We start from the raw sequence: 12,280 nt of genomic DNA, 5'->3' as shown, positions 1-12,280 counted from the left end.
TCCAACTTCCTCAATCTTAGAATGGGTGTGATGAACAGTAGCACCCACAATTTCGTGGAATATTAAAGAAGATGTATGCAAGGCATGTGTAACCAGCACAATATAGCAGAGCGGTAGGGCGTTTGCCTTGCACGCAGTCAACATGGCCGATCGGAGTTCGATTCCTCCGCCCCTCTTGGAGAGCCCAGCAAGCTACCGAGAGTATCTCGCCCACACGGCAGAGCCTGGCAAGCCACCCGTGATGTATTCGATATGCCAAACACAGTAACAACAAAATCTCCAATGGAGACGTTACTGGGCCCGCTCGAGCAAATTTTTCATTAAATGCTATCAATTACTATAACTATTGTCCTTTTTTGTTTATAGTTGGGCCTTACCCAGTGGTGCTCAGAGCTTTTATAGGAAGAGCATAAAAGTAAAGAAATAAGATAGAGAAAACTTCAATTGAACTTACCCTCCATATAAAATTTTTAATAATTTTTTATATTAAAAATTTAATTATATGATATTTTTAGAAATCACTGATTAGAAGACAGAATAGTAGAATTAATTAGCAAACAAAATCTAACCTTCTGCTGTCCACAGGATACCTACTTGAGCTCCAGAGATAAACATGAACATAGGCACAAAGTAAAAGGTTGAGGAACAACCATACAGCGAAATGGTGACCTACAAAAGGTAGGGACAGCTATACACTATATTTATATGGATAAAATAGACTTTAAGTAAGAAAAATAGTAATAGTGAAAAATATAGGCATTGTGCAAAGGGATTAATTAATTCATCAGGAATAACTAATAATAATTAACAACACATATACACCAAATGCAGTAGCATGATTCTTTTATTTATTTTTATTTTGATTTTTGGGTCATACCGGCAATGCTCGGGGGTTGCTCCTGGCTCTGCACTCAGGAATCACTCCTGGCAGTGCTTGGGGGACCATATGGGGTGCTGGGAATCGAACCCAGGTCGGCCGCATGCAAGGCAAACGCCCTCTCCACGGCTGTGCTATTGCTCCAGCCCCCAACATGATTCTTTAGCAACTATTAATGACATAAAGAGAGATATCAACAGGAACACAACAATCCTTTTTTATCTTTGGAAAAATCAATCAGTAAAATCTCAAGAAGAAAGCTAAAGTATTGTTAAAGAAGGAGTTGGGGAGGAATGAGCTTCACAGACGTTTATAACACTCTTCACTGCCCTCAAACCAAGTAAATATTTTTAGAACATGTGCATCTAGCATCCTTCAGAAAAGATAACATCATGGGGCACAAAATATGTATAAATAATTTCATTAAAATAAAACATGTCAAGTCTCTTTTGTATCACAAGGCTATAAAACTTAAAATTTACCATAAAAGAGAGATGGAAAAATTTCAAATAGATGGAGACCAAGTAACATGTTATAAATAACTTTTGGCCAATGAAGTAATCAAAGTAGCAATAAAAACCTGGAAATAAATGAAAATGAATACCCAAGCCATAAGTACACATGGGATAAAGAAAAAATTAATAGTTGAAGGTCGGAGCAATATAACTGATATCAAAAAACAAACAAAAAAAAAACCTCAAAAAATCCCCAATCAATTTCACGTTCAGGGATCTAGAGGAAGAAAAAATTAAAGCCTAAATTCAGTAGAAGGAAGGAAATAGTAAAAATTAGAACAAAAACAAAATGAAGATAACAGAAGGGATCAATTAAACCAAATGCTAGTACTTCAAAGGATAAAAAAAATGGACAAAACTTTACCTAAAATCACTAAAGTAGACAAGTCTTTAACAAATGATATAAGAAATGAAAGGGAGAGCTTGATCTGCGCGGGACAGGAACTGAGACGCATCTCGCAGAAACAAAGCTGAAGGGTTCCGGGCACTCTCTACTCATTCAACCAGGTACAGCCGGCACCCAGGGCTTGGGACTCTCTCTGGGCATGCGCAGCTAGCCTGATACCCTAGAACAGCCGGTTTTCCCCCTTGATCTGCTCGGGACGGGAACTGAGACGCATCTCACAGAAACAAAGCTGAAGGGCTCAGGGCACTCTCTCCTCATTCAACCAGGTACTGCCTGGCACCCAGCGCCAAGGGACCCTTTCCAGAGCCAGTAGCGGCCGCGAAATATTCTCCCACTACATATCTCATAAAAACCATAAGTTACCCTCTTAGATGGATCTTCTCTAGGTTAGCTCAACCACTAGAAACACATCAGCCAATAACTCATTAAGCCTATCTCAACTCATTCTGCATATCATTCTGCAAGTAGAATAGTAACAATGAACGTGAAGGTCTAAACCAAACTGGTCACAATGGTAAAGCAATGCAAAAGCCCACCAAACTTTCTTATTCAAGAGCCTATCCCAGAAGATTCCAACAATACTGTAGTGTTAGACAACCTCTCTGACAAAGAATTTAGAAGGGAGCTACTGAGGATGCTTAGGAAGAAAAGAAACAATGGAAAGCAATGCCAATAAAAGACAAGAGGATTTGAAGGCATAAATGAGGAAAATGCAAACGGAAATGTCAGACCTGAAAAACATGGTAGGCAAATTGAAAAACTCAGTGGAAGGCCTCAGCAGCAGAGTAACTGCTGAGAACAGAATCAGTGAGCTCAAAGATGAAGTTCAGAGACTTTCCAGAAAAGAGCAGAAAATGGAAAAGAGACTCACAATTCGGGAACAGATGGCAAGAGAAGATCTTGACGAAGCCAAGAGGGGTAACATAAGAATTATTGGAGTCCCAGAGCGACAGGAAGAAAACCTTGATGAAGAAGAAACTGTGAAAGACATCATTGCTACAACGTTTCCAGAGCTGAAGAAAACTTGTGACCACATTCAGGAGGCCCGAAGGGTACCAGCTAGAAGAAATCCGGATAAAAATACCCCAAGACACATCTTGATCAAAATGACCAAAACCTTAGATAGAGACAAAATTCTAAAAGCAGCAAGATTGAAGAAAGAAATCTCCTACAAGGAGCATCCTTAAAATTCACAGGTGATTTTTCTGATGAAACCCTCATGGCCCAAAAACAGTGGTGGGATATAGTGAAAAAACTCAATGAAATAAATGCCTCACCAAAAATACTTTACCCAGCGAGACTCTCATTCATAACAGAAGGAAGAACACACAGTTTCACATACAAACAACAGCTCAGGAACTTCATAGACTCAAAACCATGGTTACAAGAACAACTAAATGGGCTACTTTAAGGCAAAACAGGCCCCTCATATACACCGAAAAATGGGACAGGCCCCTCATATACACAGAAAAATGGGACAAAATCCCATAACAATAATTTTTCTCAATGTCAATGGGCTAAATGCACCAATTAAAAGACAGAGAGTGGCAGGATGAATTAGAAAATTGAACCCAACATTCTGCTGCCTGCCAGAAACACATCTCAATAGTCAAAGCAAGCACAGGCTCAGAGTCAAAGACTGGAAAACAATCCTACAGGCAAACAGCTCCCATAAAAAAGCTGGGGTAGCCATCCTAATATCAGACCACATCGATTTCAGAGTGAAGAAGGTCACAAGAGACAGTGAAGGCCATTTCTTATTGATCAAAGGGTCTGTACAACAGGAAGAACTTACAATACTAAATGTATATGCACCTAATGAGGGACCAGCAGAGTACTTAAAACAACTACTCATAGATTTGGAGAAGGACATCAATAGCAACACAATACTAGTGGGAGACTTCAACACCGCTTTATCACCTCTTGATAGATCAACCATGCAAAAAAATGGGCTCAGAACTCTGCCTGACACCATGTACAAAAGTAAGATCAAAATGGATTAAAGACCTCAACATCAGACCAGAAAAGATAAGGTACATTGAAAACAAAGTTGGCAAAACCCTCCATGACGTTGAAGCTAATGGTATCTTCAAAGATGCCATGCCACTGGCCGAGCAAGTGAAAACAGAGATAGATAAATGGGACTATCTTAAACTAAGAAGCTTCTGCACCTCCAAAGAAACAGTGACCAAGATACAAAGACAGTCTACAGAATGGGAAAGGATATTCGCCGAATACACATCTGACAAGGGGTTGATATCGCGGATATACAAAATACTGGTTGAACTCCACAAGAAGAAAACATCCAACCCCATCAAAAAATGGGGCAATGAAATGAACAGAAACTTTCTCAAAGAAGAAATCTGAATGGCAAAAAAGCACATGAGAAAATGTTCTACATCATTAATTATCAGGGAGATGCAGATCAAAACCACAATGAGATACCATCTCACACCTCAGAAACTGGCCCACATTCAAAAGAACAAAAGCAACCAATGCTGGCGCAGATGTGGCAAGAAAGGGACACTCCTCCTTCACTGTTGGTGAGAATGTCGACTGTTTCAGCCCTTCTGGAAAACAGTATGGACGATTCTCAAAAAATTAGAAATTGAGCTCCCATTTGACCCAGCAATACCACTCCTGGGAATATATCCCAGAGAGGCAAAAATGTATAGTCGAAGTGACATCTGCACTTGTTTGTTCATTGCAGCACTCTTTACAATAGCCAGAAACTGGAAAAAACCTGAATGCGAAAGAACAGATGACTGGTTAAAGAAACTTTGGTACATCTACACAATGGAGTACTATGTAGCTGTTAGAAAAGATGAAGTCATGAAATTTACATGCAAGTGGTACTACATGGAAAGTATCATGCTAAGTGAAATGAGTCAGAAAGAGAGGGATAGACATAGAAAGATTGCATTCATCTGGGGAATATAAAGTAACAAAATATGAGATTAATACCCAAGAATAGCCGAGATCAGTACCAGGAGGATTACTCCATAGTTTAGAGGCCAGCCGGGCATTCTAGGGGAAAGGGCAGCTCAGATAGAGAAGGGAGCACCAAATAAAGGGTGTTTGGAGGATCCTCCCAGGAGGGGAGATGCATGTCGAAAGTAGACTATGGACTGAACATGATTGCCACTCAATGCTTCTTTTGCAGACCACAACACCCAAAAGGAGAGAGAGAACAAAAGGAAATGCCCTGCCATATAGGCAGGGTGGGATGGGCGGGATGGGTGTGGGAGGGATACAGGGATCCATGGTGGTGGAAAATGGGCACTGGTGGAGGGATGGGTATTTGATCATTGTATAATCGAAACCCAAGCACAAAAATTTGTAAATCTACAACTGTACCTCATGGTGTTTCACTAATAAAAAAAAATAAAAGAGGAAAAAAAAGAAATGAAAGGGAGAGAACTTAGTACAGATATCAAAGCAATAGAAATTATCTTAAGAAACTACAAGAACTTTGTAATCTCTAAGTTGGAGGACCTAGAAAAATCACACACATTTTCAGTCCCATTCTAACTCCAACTACCGAGACCGAATTTGAGGTAAAAAAGAAAACCTAAACTAACTTCAACCATGGAAACAGAAACCATTAAAAATGCCATCTTCCAAGAGGAACAGGCATAGAACGACTGCACTCATTTCTGGATATTAAAAATGTAGTATGAGACTAATACCTAAGGACAGTGGAAAGTAATACCCAAGGACATTGATCCACAGTTGGAAGCTTGCCTCAACTGTTGCAGGAGAATGCAGTTGGGATAGAGAAGTGACCACGATGACAATGATAGTTGGAAATGATCACTCTGGATAAAAACTGTGTGCTGGAAATAGGTCAATAAACTAACATGATAATCTCTCAGTACCTGTATTGCAAACCATAATGCCTGAAAGGAGAGAGAGGAAGAAGAGAACTGGCTGCCGTAGAGGCTGGTTGGAGTAGGGGTAGTGATGGAAGGGAAACTGGGGATATTGGTGGTTGGGAAATGTATAATGTGGAGGGATGGATGTTGGAAATTGTATGATTGAAACCCAACCATGAACAGCTTTTTAACTGTGTATGTTACAGTGATTCAATAAAAAACCCAAAACATACAAAATAATTCCATCTTGCCTCCTCCCTAAAGAAGAAAGTTCAGATCCAGATGGTTTCATTGCTGAATTCTACCGAACCTTCATATATGACCTATCACTTATTCTTTCACACTCTTTCATAAATTTGAAGAAAAGAATATTCTTTTCACAAGGCCAACATTATTCTCAAACTAAAAGTAGACAGGGACATCACAGGGAAGAAAGAAGGAAAGAAGGATGGACGGAACTAAGGAAGAAAAGAAGGGAGGGAGAAAGGGAGGGGGAAAGAAGCTACAAGCCAATATTCCAGATGAACACAGATTCGAGCATTATCAACAAAATATTAATGAACTGAATTCAAGAACCTATTATAAACAAATGGAATTTCTTCCAAGGCTGCAAAAATGATTCAACATGTGTTAATCAATTAATATACCAGAATAGCAAAAGGAAAAATAAAACAATATTGTCACATCAACAGATGCAGAGAAAGCTTCTAACTATCCATTAATGACAAAAATACTTTCTATCAGAATTGGGATAGAGAGACTTAGTATAATAAATGTGCGATAGCACAGCAGTAGGGCATTTGCCTTGCACGCAGCCAACATGGCCGACCCGAGTTCAATTCCTCCGCCCCTCTTGGAGAGCCCAGCAAGCTACCGAGAGTATCTCGCCCGCACGGCAGAGCCTGGCAAGCTCCCTGTGACGTATTTGATATGCCAAACACAGTAACAACAAAATCTCCAATGGAGATGTTACTGGGCCTGCTCGAGCAAATCAATGAACAACGGGAGGACAGTGGACAACAAATTCATAGCTAATGTCATATTTTTTGGTGAAAAACCAAAGGCAGTTACTTTAAGATCAAGCACATTACAAAGTTGTCTCTTCCACAACTATTATTCACTGTGGTATTGTAAATAACAGTCAAATTTCTAAAAATAGAGGGAATACAAATGAAAAAAAGAAGTAAAATTATGATTAGCAGATGATATGCTCATGTATAATACAGGAAAAAATCCTGAGAACTCCACTAAAAATCTATAAAAAATGAATCAAAAAAGAGTTTGTATAAATATACATAAATTGTGTTGCACTTTTATAAGCAAGCAATGAACTAAAAGACATTTTTTAAAATTCCATATATAATAGTATCAAAAATTAATTAACTATGAAGTAAATGAAATTGATTTATGAAAAATGAGATGAAAGCTTGGACACTGAAAACTCTAGGTCACTACTAAAAGAAATAGGAAACACAAGGAAATAAAAAAGTATTTCACACTCATGCATTGGAACAATTAACACTGTTCAAATGACCATCTTGGCCAAACACATATACAGATTTAATGCAAACTCTATCAAAATTACAATGACATTCTTAAAGGAAATAGAACAAACACTCTTTTATGAAAAAGAAAAATTTAGTCATCATAGTTCCATGACTTCAAAGTACTTTGCAAAGCAACAGTAGCCAAAATAATATGGCATTGGAATAAAAATGGGCACACAGGTTAATTAAATGGAATTGAGGTTCAAGAATTCAATTCTTACATATGTGGGAGGCTAATCAACAAGTGAGTCAAGAATACAGGATAGAGGAAGGAAAGCCTAAGTGTTGTTGGCAAAACTGGTCGACCATCTGTAAAGGCATGAGACTGATCACTTTTTTTACATCGTGCATAGCTGTTAACTTGTAATGAATTTAAGGGGAAATTTTTAAATCTGAAACTATAAAACAAATTGAAGAAAACAAAGCACCCTATGGCTGGAATCAGTGATAATTTCAAGTATTTGATTCCAATGATAAAGGAAACAAAAGCATAATAAACGGTATAACATCAAACTCAGAAGATTTTGCACAGTTAAAAAAATACCATAAAACAAAAGCACAGGGTCCAGAGAGACAATACAGTGATTTAAGGTGTTTGTCTTGCATTTGGCCAATGATAGTTTGATATCCTGGCACAGCATATCGCCACCCTGACCACTGCCAGAAGTGATCACTGAGCACAAAGTTAAGATCGACCACGAGGAGGAGTTGTAATATAATGAGTAGGTACTTGCTTTGCACACTGATGACCTGAGGTTCAATTTCCTGGTACTCAATATTGTCCCGAGCATCACTGAAGTGATCTCCAGAGTGCAGAGACAGGAGTAAAATCTGAGCACTGCCAGGTGTGACGTCAAAACAAACAAAAAATGCCTAAGAGGTACCCTGAGCACTGTCAGCAGTACGAGGAGTGATACCTCAGTGTAAAAAGCCAGGGGTAAGTTCTGGGTACAACCAAGTATGGCCCCCAAACCAAACCTAAATGAAACAAAAAAGAATGACCACCAAGCACTGCCAAATGCAGTGGGGCCCCCAAATTAAGTAATGACAGCAAATACAAAAAACAAAAACACATCCTACTAATGATAGAAAATAATCATAGAGCATATATCAGACAAAGGGATATTATTCATGATATATATATATATATATATATAACTCGCAATACTCAATTAGAAGAAAAAAGAAAGCACCATCAAAAATGGGAAGAAATGTTGAAGAGACTTTTCCATAGTGATGGCAAGAAAGAAGGAATTGGAAAGACAACTTTTCATGATCACTGATCATCATAAAGGTAAAAGGTAAAGGCCCTCCCGTTGATCGTCGATTTACTCGAGCGGGCCCAGTAACGTCTCCATTAGAGACTTTGTTGTTACTGTGTTTGGCATATCGAATACTCTCCATAGCTTGCCGGGCTCTCCGAGAGCGACGGAGGAATCGAACTCCGGTCGGCCATGTTGGCTGCTTGTAAGGTGAACGCCCTACCGCTGTGCTATCGCTCCAGCCCACTGATTATCATGGAAATGAAAATCAAAATGACAATGAAATTATTCCATTGTACCAGTGAGAATGATGTTAACAAAAACTCTAGAACCAGTCACTGTTGAGAGGATGTAAGTTTATGAAAAATGGTGAATACATTTCTCAAAATATTAGAAGTAGGTCTACTATATGATACAGAAATTCCATGGATTGTATAGCAGGTGCATGGAGTCTACAATGGACTGGCTAAAGAACACAAAAGCACTAATCTGAAAAGATGATGGACCACTATGCTGTGCTATTTACTACAGTCAAGATGTGGGAGAAACCTACGATCAACAACAGCAAAGTGAATAAAGGTATTTAAAAACAAAGTGGTTCTTTTCAGCTACAAGAATAGATGAATTTTTGCCTGTTGGAACAACTTGTGTAGAACTGGAGGAGTTCATGGGGATGCTAAGTGAGACATGTCAGAAATACCAGATGGTCTCACTTATGGGTGCATGAGAAAAAAAAAGCAGAGGAACAGATAAAGTTAAAATAAAAAATAAATCCTTGAACACTGATCACAGAACTTAGATTATTAAGGTAGTGGTGTGTGTTGGGGGTGGGGGGAAGGTTGTAAGGCAGAGATGGAAGGGGTACAAAGAACTCTCCTGGAGTTGAATGGATACTTATGTAGTGGATGTGGTGTAGTAACATGCATTTTGAAGAGATATGAAATTGTATTTCTAAATACCAAATACAGCCATATATACACACATATATGTATATATATATATTCTAACAAACCAACTTTACCTTAGTAGAATAAAATCTGCTATGACAACATAAGTACAAAAAAGATAAAAGATATACAAAAGATAGAAACGATACTAAATATTTAAAGATGACACTACACTTTTAAAGTGTGTTTTATAAAATACGTAAGTAATACCATTTGTCATGTCTAAAGTGACTTAAGAGGGAAATCAATTCACTTGCATGAAAAAGTTTCACTAATAGAGAAACATGATTCATTAAAATTTAAAATGAATCAATGTCAAATAGTAGTCACAAAGAGCAGGATTTTATAAGAATCAAAAGTATAATCATTAATAGCATTAATGTGTCCGGGGTATGATCCCACCAGCAGGTCAACCTGTACCTGCAGGGCGAGTGCATCAGCAGTCTGATGGTGACTTCAGCCATCCTGATACCCCAAAATTGCCGCTGTGCCGCTGGTCCACTACATAACCCCAACAACTTGGGACCAAGTTTGCCAAGAAATTAAACAGCCAAAAGTTAGGTATGTGGGAGCCACACCCACAAACCACCTCTGGGTCAGCCATACAAGTTCATTTAGTGGCCTTATTTCAGAGACCCATCAATAAGTCTCGAAAAAGACCAAAAGCCACAGTTAATCTCGGACCAGCACATGGATGAACAGATTGGAGTAAACTGGTGGGGAATAGGGTGCCTGGTGGTCTGCTCAAGCAGAGCCCCCAGCAGTCGCTTGTTTCCACAATCCAAAATCGCCACCATATCCTGACCCGACTCTACCATTTCAGGATGAACCTCACCAAGATCTAATCTGCTGAAAATTCTGGTATGTGGGTTTTGTGACTGAAATCTCCAGATTTTCTTGGAGTTTGGGTGGGCTCCCCCAACTTCCCAATACACGTGGAAGCACTAGCAGTCACCCCCACAAACCAACTCCAGGGCCACCCTTTAAGCTCTACTGCCAGCCTTGCTTCAGAAACCCCTAAATAAATCTCAAAAGAGATCAAAAGCTGCAGGCCCCATACCTAGCCATTTCACCTGAGCACCCCAGATGGAGCAGGTGCACTCTCTGTGCTACTCCAGATAGTGTGCGACCAAGAGCTTTCCCAAACAGGCTCCTCACCCCCCATATGCGAGTTCCAGGACTAAATCTCCAGGCTGCATGGTGGCAGAGGAGACTGGCTGTCAAGCCCACAATTTGCCTTCAGGTGCTATCTTAGTGCACCGACAGCCCTGGCCCAGAGACTCCAAGTTGAATCCCAAAATGAATTAGTGCCATACAGAGATGACTCTGGAAACCAACCATTTACAATCTAAAAATTTTCATTTACAATCGCGGTCAAGTGAGTTCTCATGGTATTCAAGATAAGCAATGAAAAATAAATTATCTAGCGTCTTCCCCTGGCAGATAGTCTTGAATGGTGGTAGGAAATTTCAAACAAAACATAATGCCTACAATTAGAGAGAGAGTATTGGGGGAATTGTCTGTCATAGAGGCAGGGTGAGGACTGGGACATTGGTCGTAGAAAATGTGCACTGGTGGAGGGATGGGTGTTTCATCGTTGTATGGCTGAATCTCAAACATGAAAGCTTTGTAACTCAATCTCACAGCAATACAATTTTTAAAAAAAGTAATGTGGAGTTCCTGCCCAACTCAATCAGCTTAATCAATGGCTGAACAAATAGCAGTACCCCTTCACTGTTAAAAAAAAAAGTAGCATTAATGTGTCATTTCTTCTAGGATAATATCTGAAATACTTTTCATTAATTGTGCCTTTTTATTTATGATTAAATTAGGAATATAATCAGGGTAATCTTTGATCTGTCTAGGAATGCAAGAGATTTGAGGCAGAATTAAAAAAAGCTACCACAAAATGTATGTTTTACCTTTTAAAGTTAAAATCACAGCCTTATCTGTCTGCTTCACTGTTTGCTAATCCTATGTGGAAGTACCACCCCTTGATATTAGATAAAGTCAAGTTTTTTTTATTATTATTATTAGTAGTAAAACACCATGAGGTACAGTTGTAGACTTACAGACTTTCATGCTCGGGTTTCAGTTATACAACGATCGAGTACCCATCCCTCCACCAGTGCCTATTCTCCACCACCAATGATCCTAGCAGCCATCCCACCCCATCCCACTCTATCCCCCCCTACCCTGTCCCACCTCTGTGGCAGGGCATTCCCTTTGGGAGATAAAGCCAAGTTTTAAAGCAAATAACTTGACATCAACCAAATTCTATGGTAAGGCTGGCATTAATACTCATATCTATTGCATCCTAGAGCTCAACTCCTTAAATAGGTTCCACACTGTATATGAGAAGCCTAAAGAATAACTAAGTGATTTAAAGGGGACCACTAATATATATTTTAGTACAGATCTATTTTATCTTGGGTTTTTTTTCTGTTCACTATGAAAAATACCACACAAGTACCTCTCTTATGTATTGTCTCCTTTCTCTTTTACTGTTACCATTCCCAAATCAAATTATTAAGATGCTTTGGCAAATTAATAATAATAATAACCATTCTTTCTTTTTATGCATTACACACTTCTTGTCCAGACTCTGCATGAAGCATATAATCATTTGTGATCATTACTAGCAGGACCTCAAAAGGTACAAAAGGGACTACAGAAAGCCAGGAGGTATCATTTTCATGGGTAAAGAAGTAAATACACTTTCAACAACAGTATTGCAAACCACAGTGCCTAAAAGAAACAAAAAGGAGAAGTGTGCCATGGAGGCAGGAATGGGGAACTGGAGGGAAACTAGGGACATTGGTAGAAGGAATTGGACACTGGTGAAGGGATG

The 12,280-nt window shown here is 39.1% G+C and overlaps 1 protein-coding gene across 2 annotated transcripts in view; it reads right to left on the bottom strand.

Annotated features, from left to right (window-relative positions):
• DLC1 (DLC1 Rho GTPase activating protein) overlaps nucleotides 1–12,280 on the bottom strand; it is a 461,166-nt gene that overhangs the window by 337,956 nt on the left and 110,930 nt on the right. The gene's annotated exons all lie outside the window — the stretch shown is intronic.

Source organism: Sorex fumeus, unplaced genomic scaffold (genome assembly GCF_029834395.1).
Source record: "Sorex fumeus unplaced genomic scaffold, SorFum_2.1 ptg000024l, whole genome shotgun sequence".
NCBI lineage: Eukaryota > Metazoa > Chordata > Mammalia > Eulipotyphla > Soricidae > Sorex > Sorex fumeus.
This window is presented reverse-complemented; position numbering and strand designations above follow the sequence as displayed.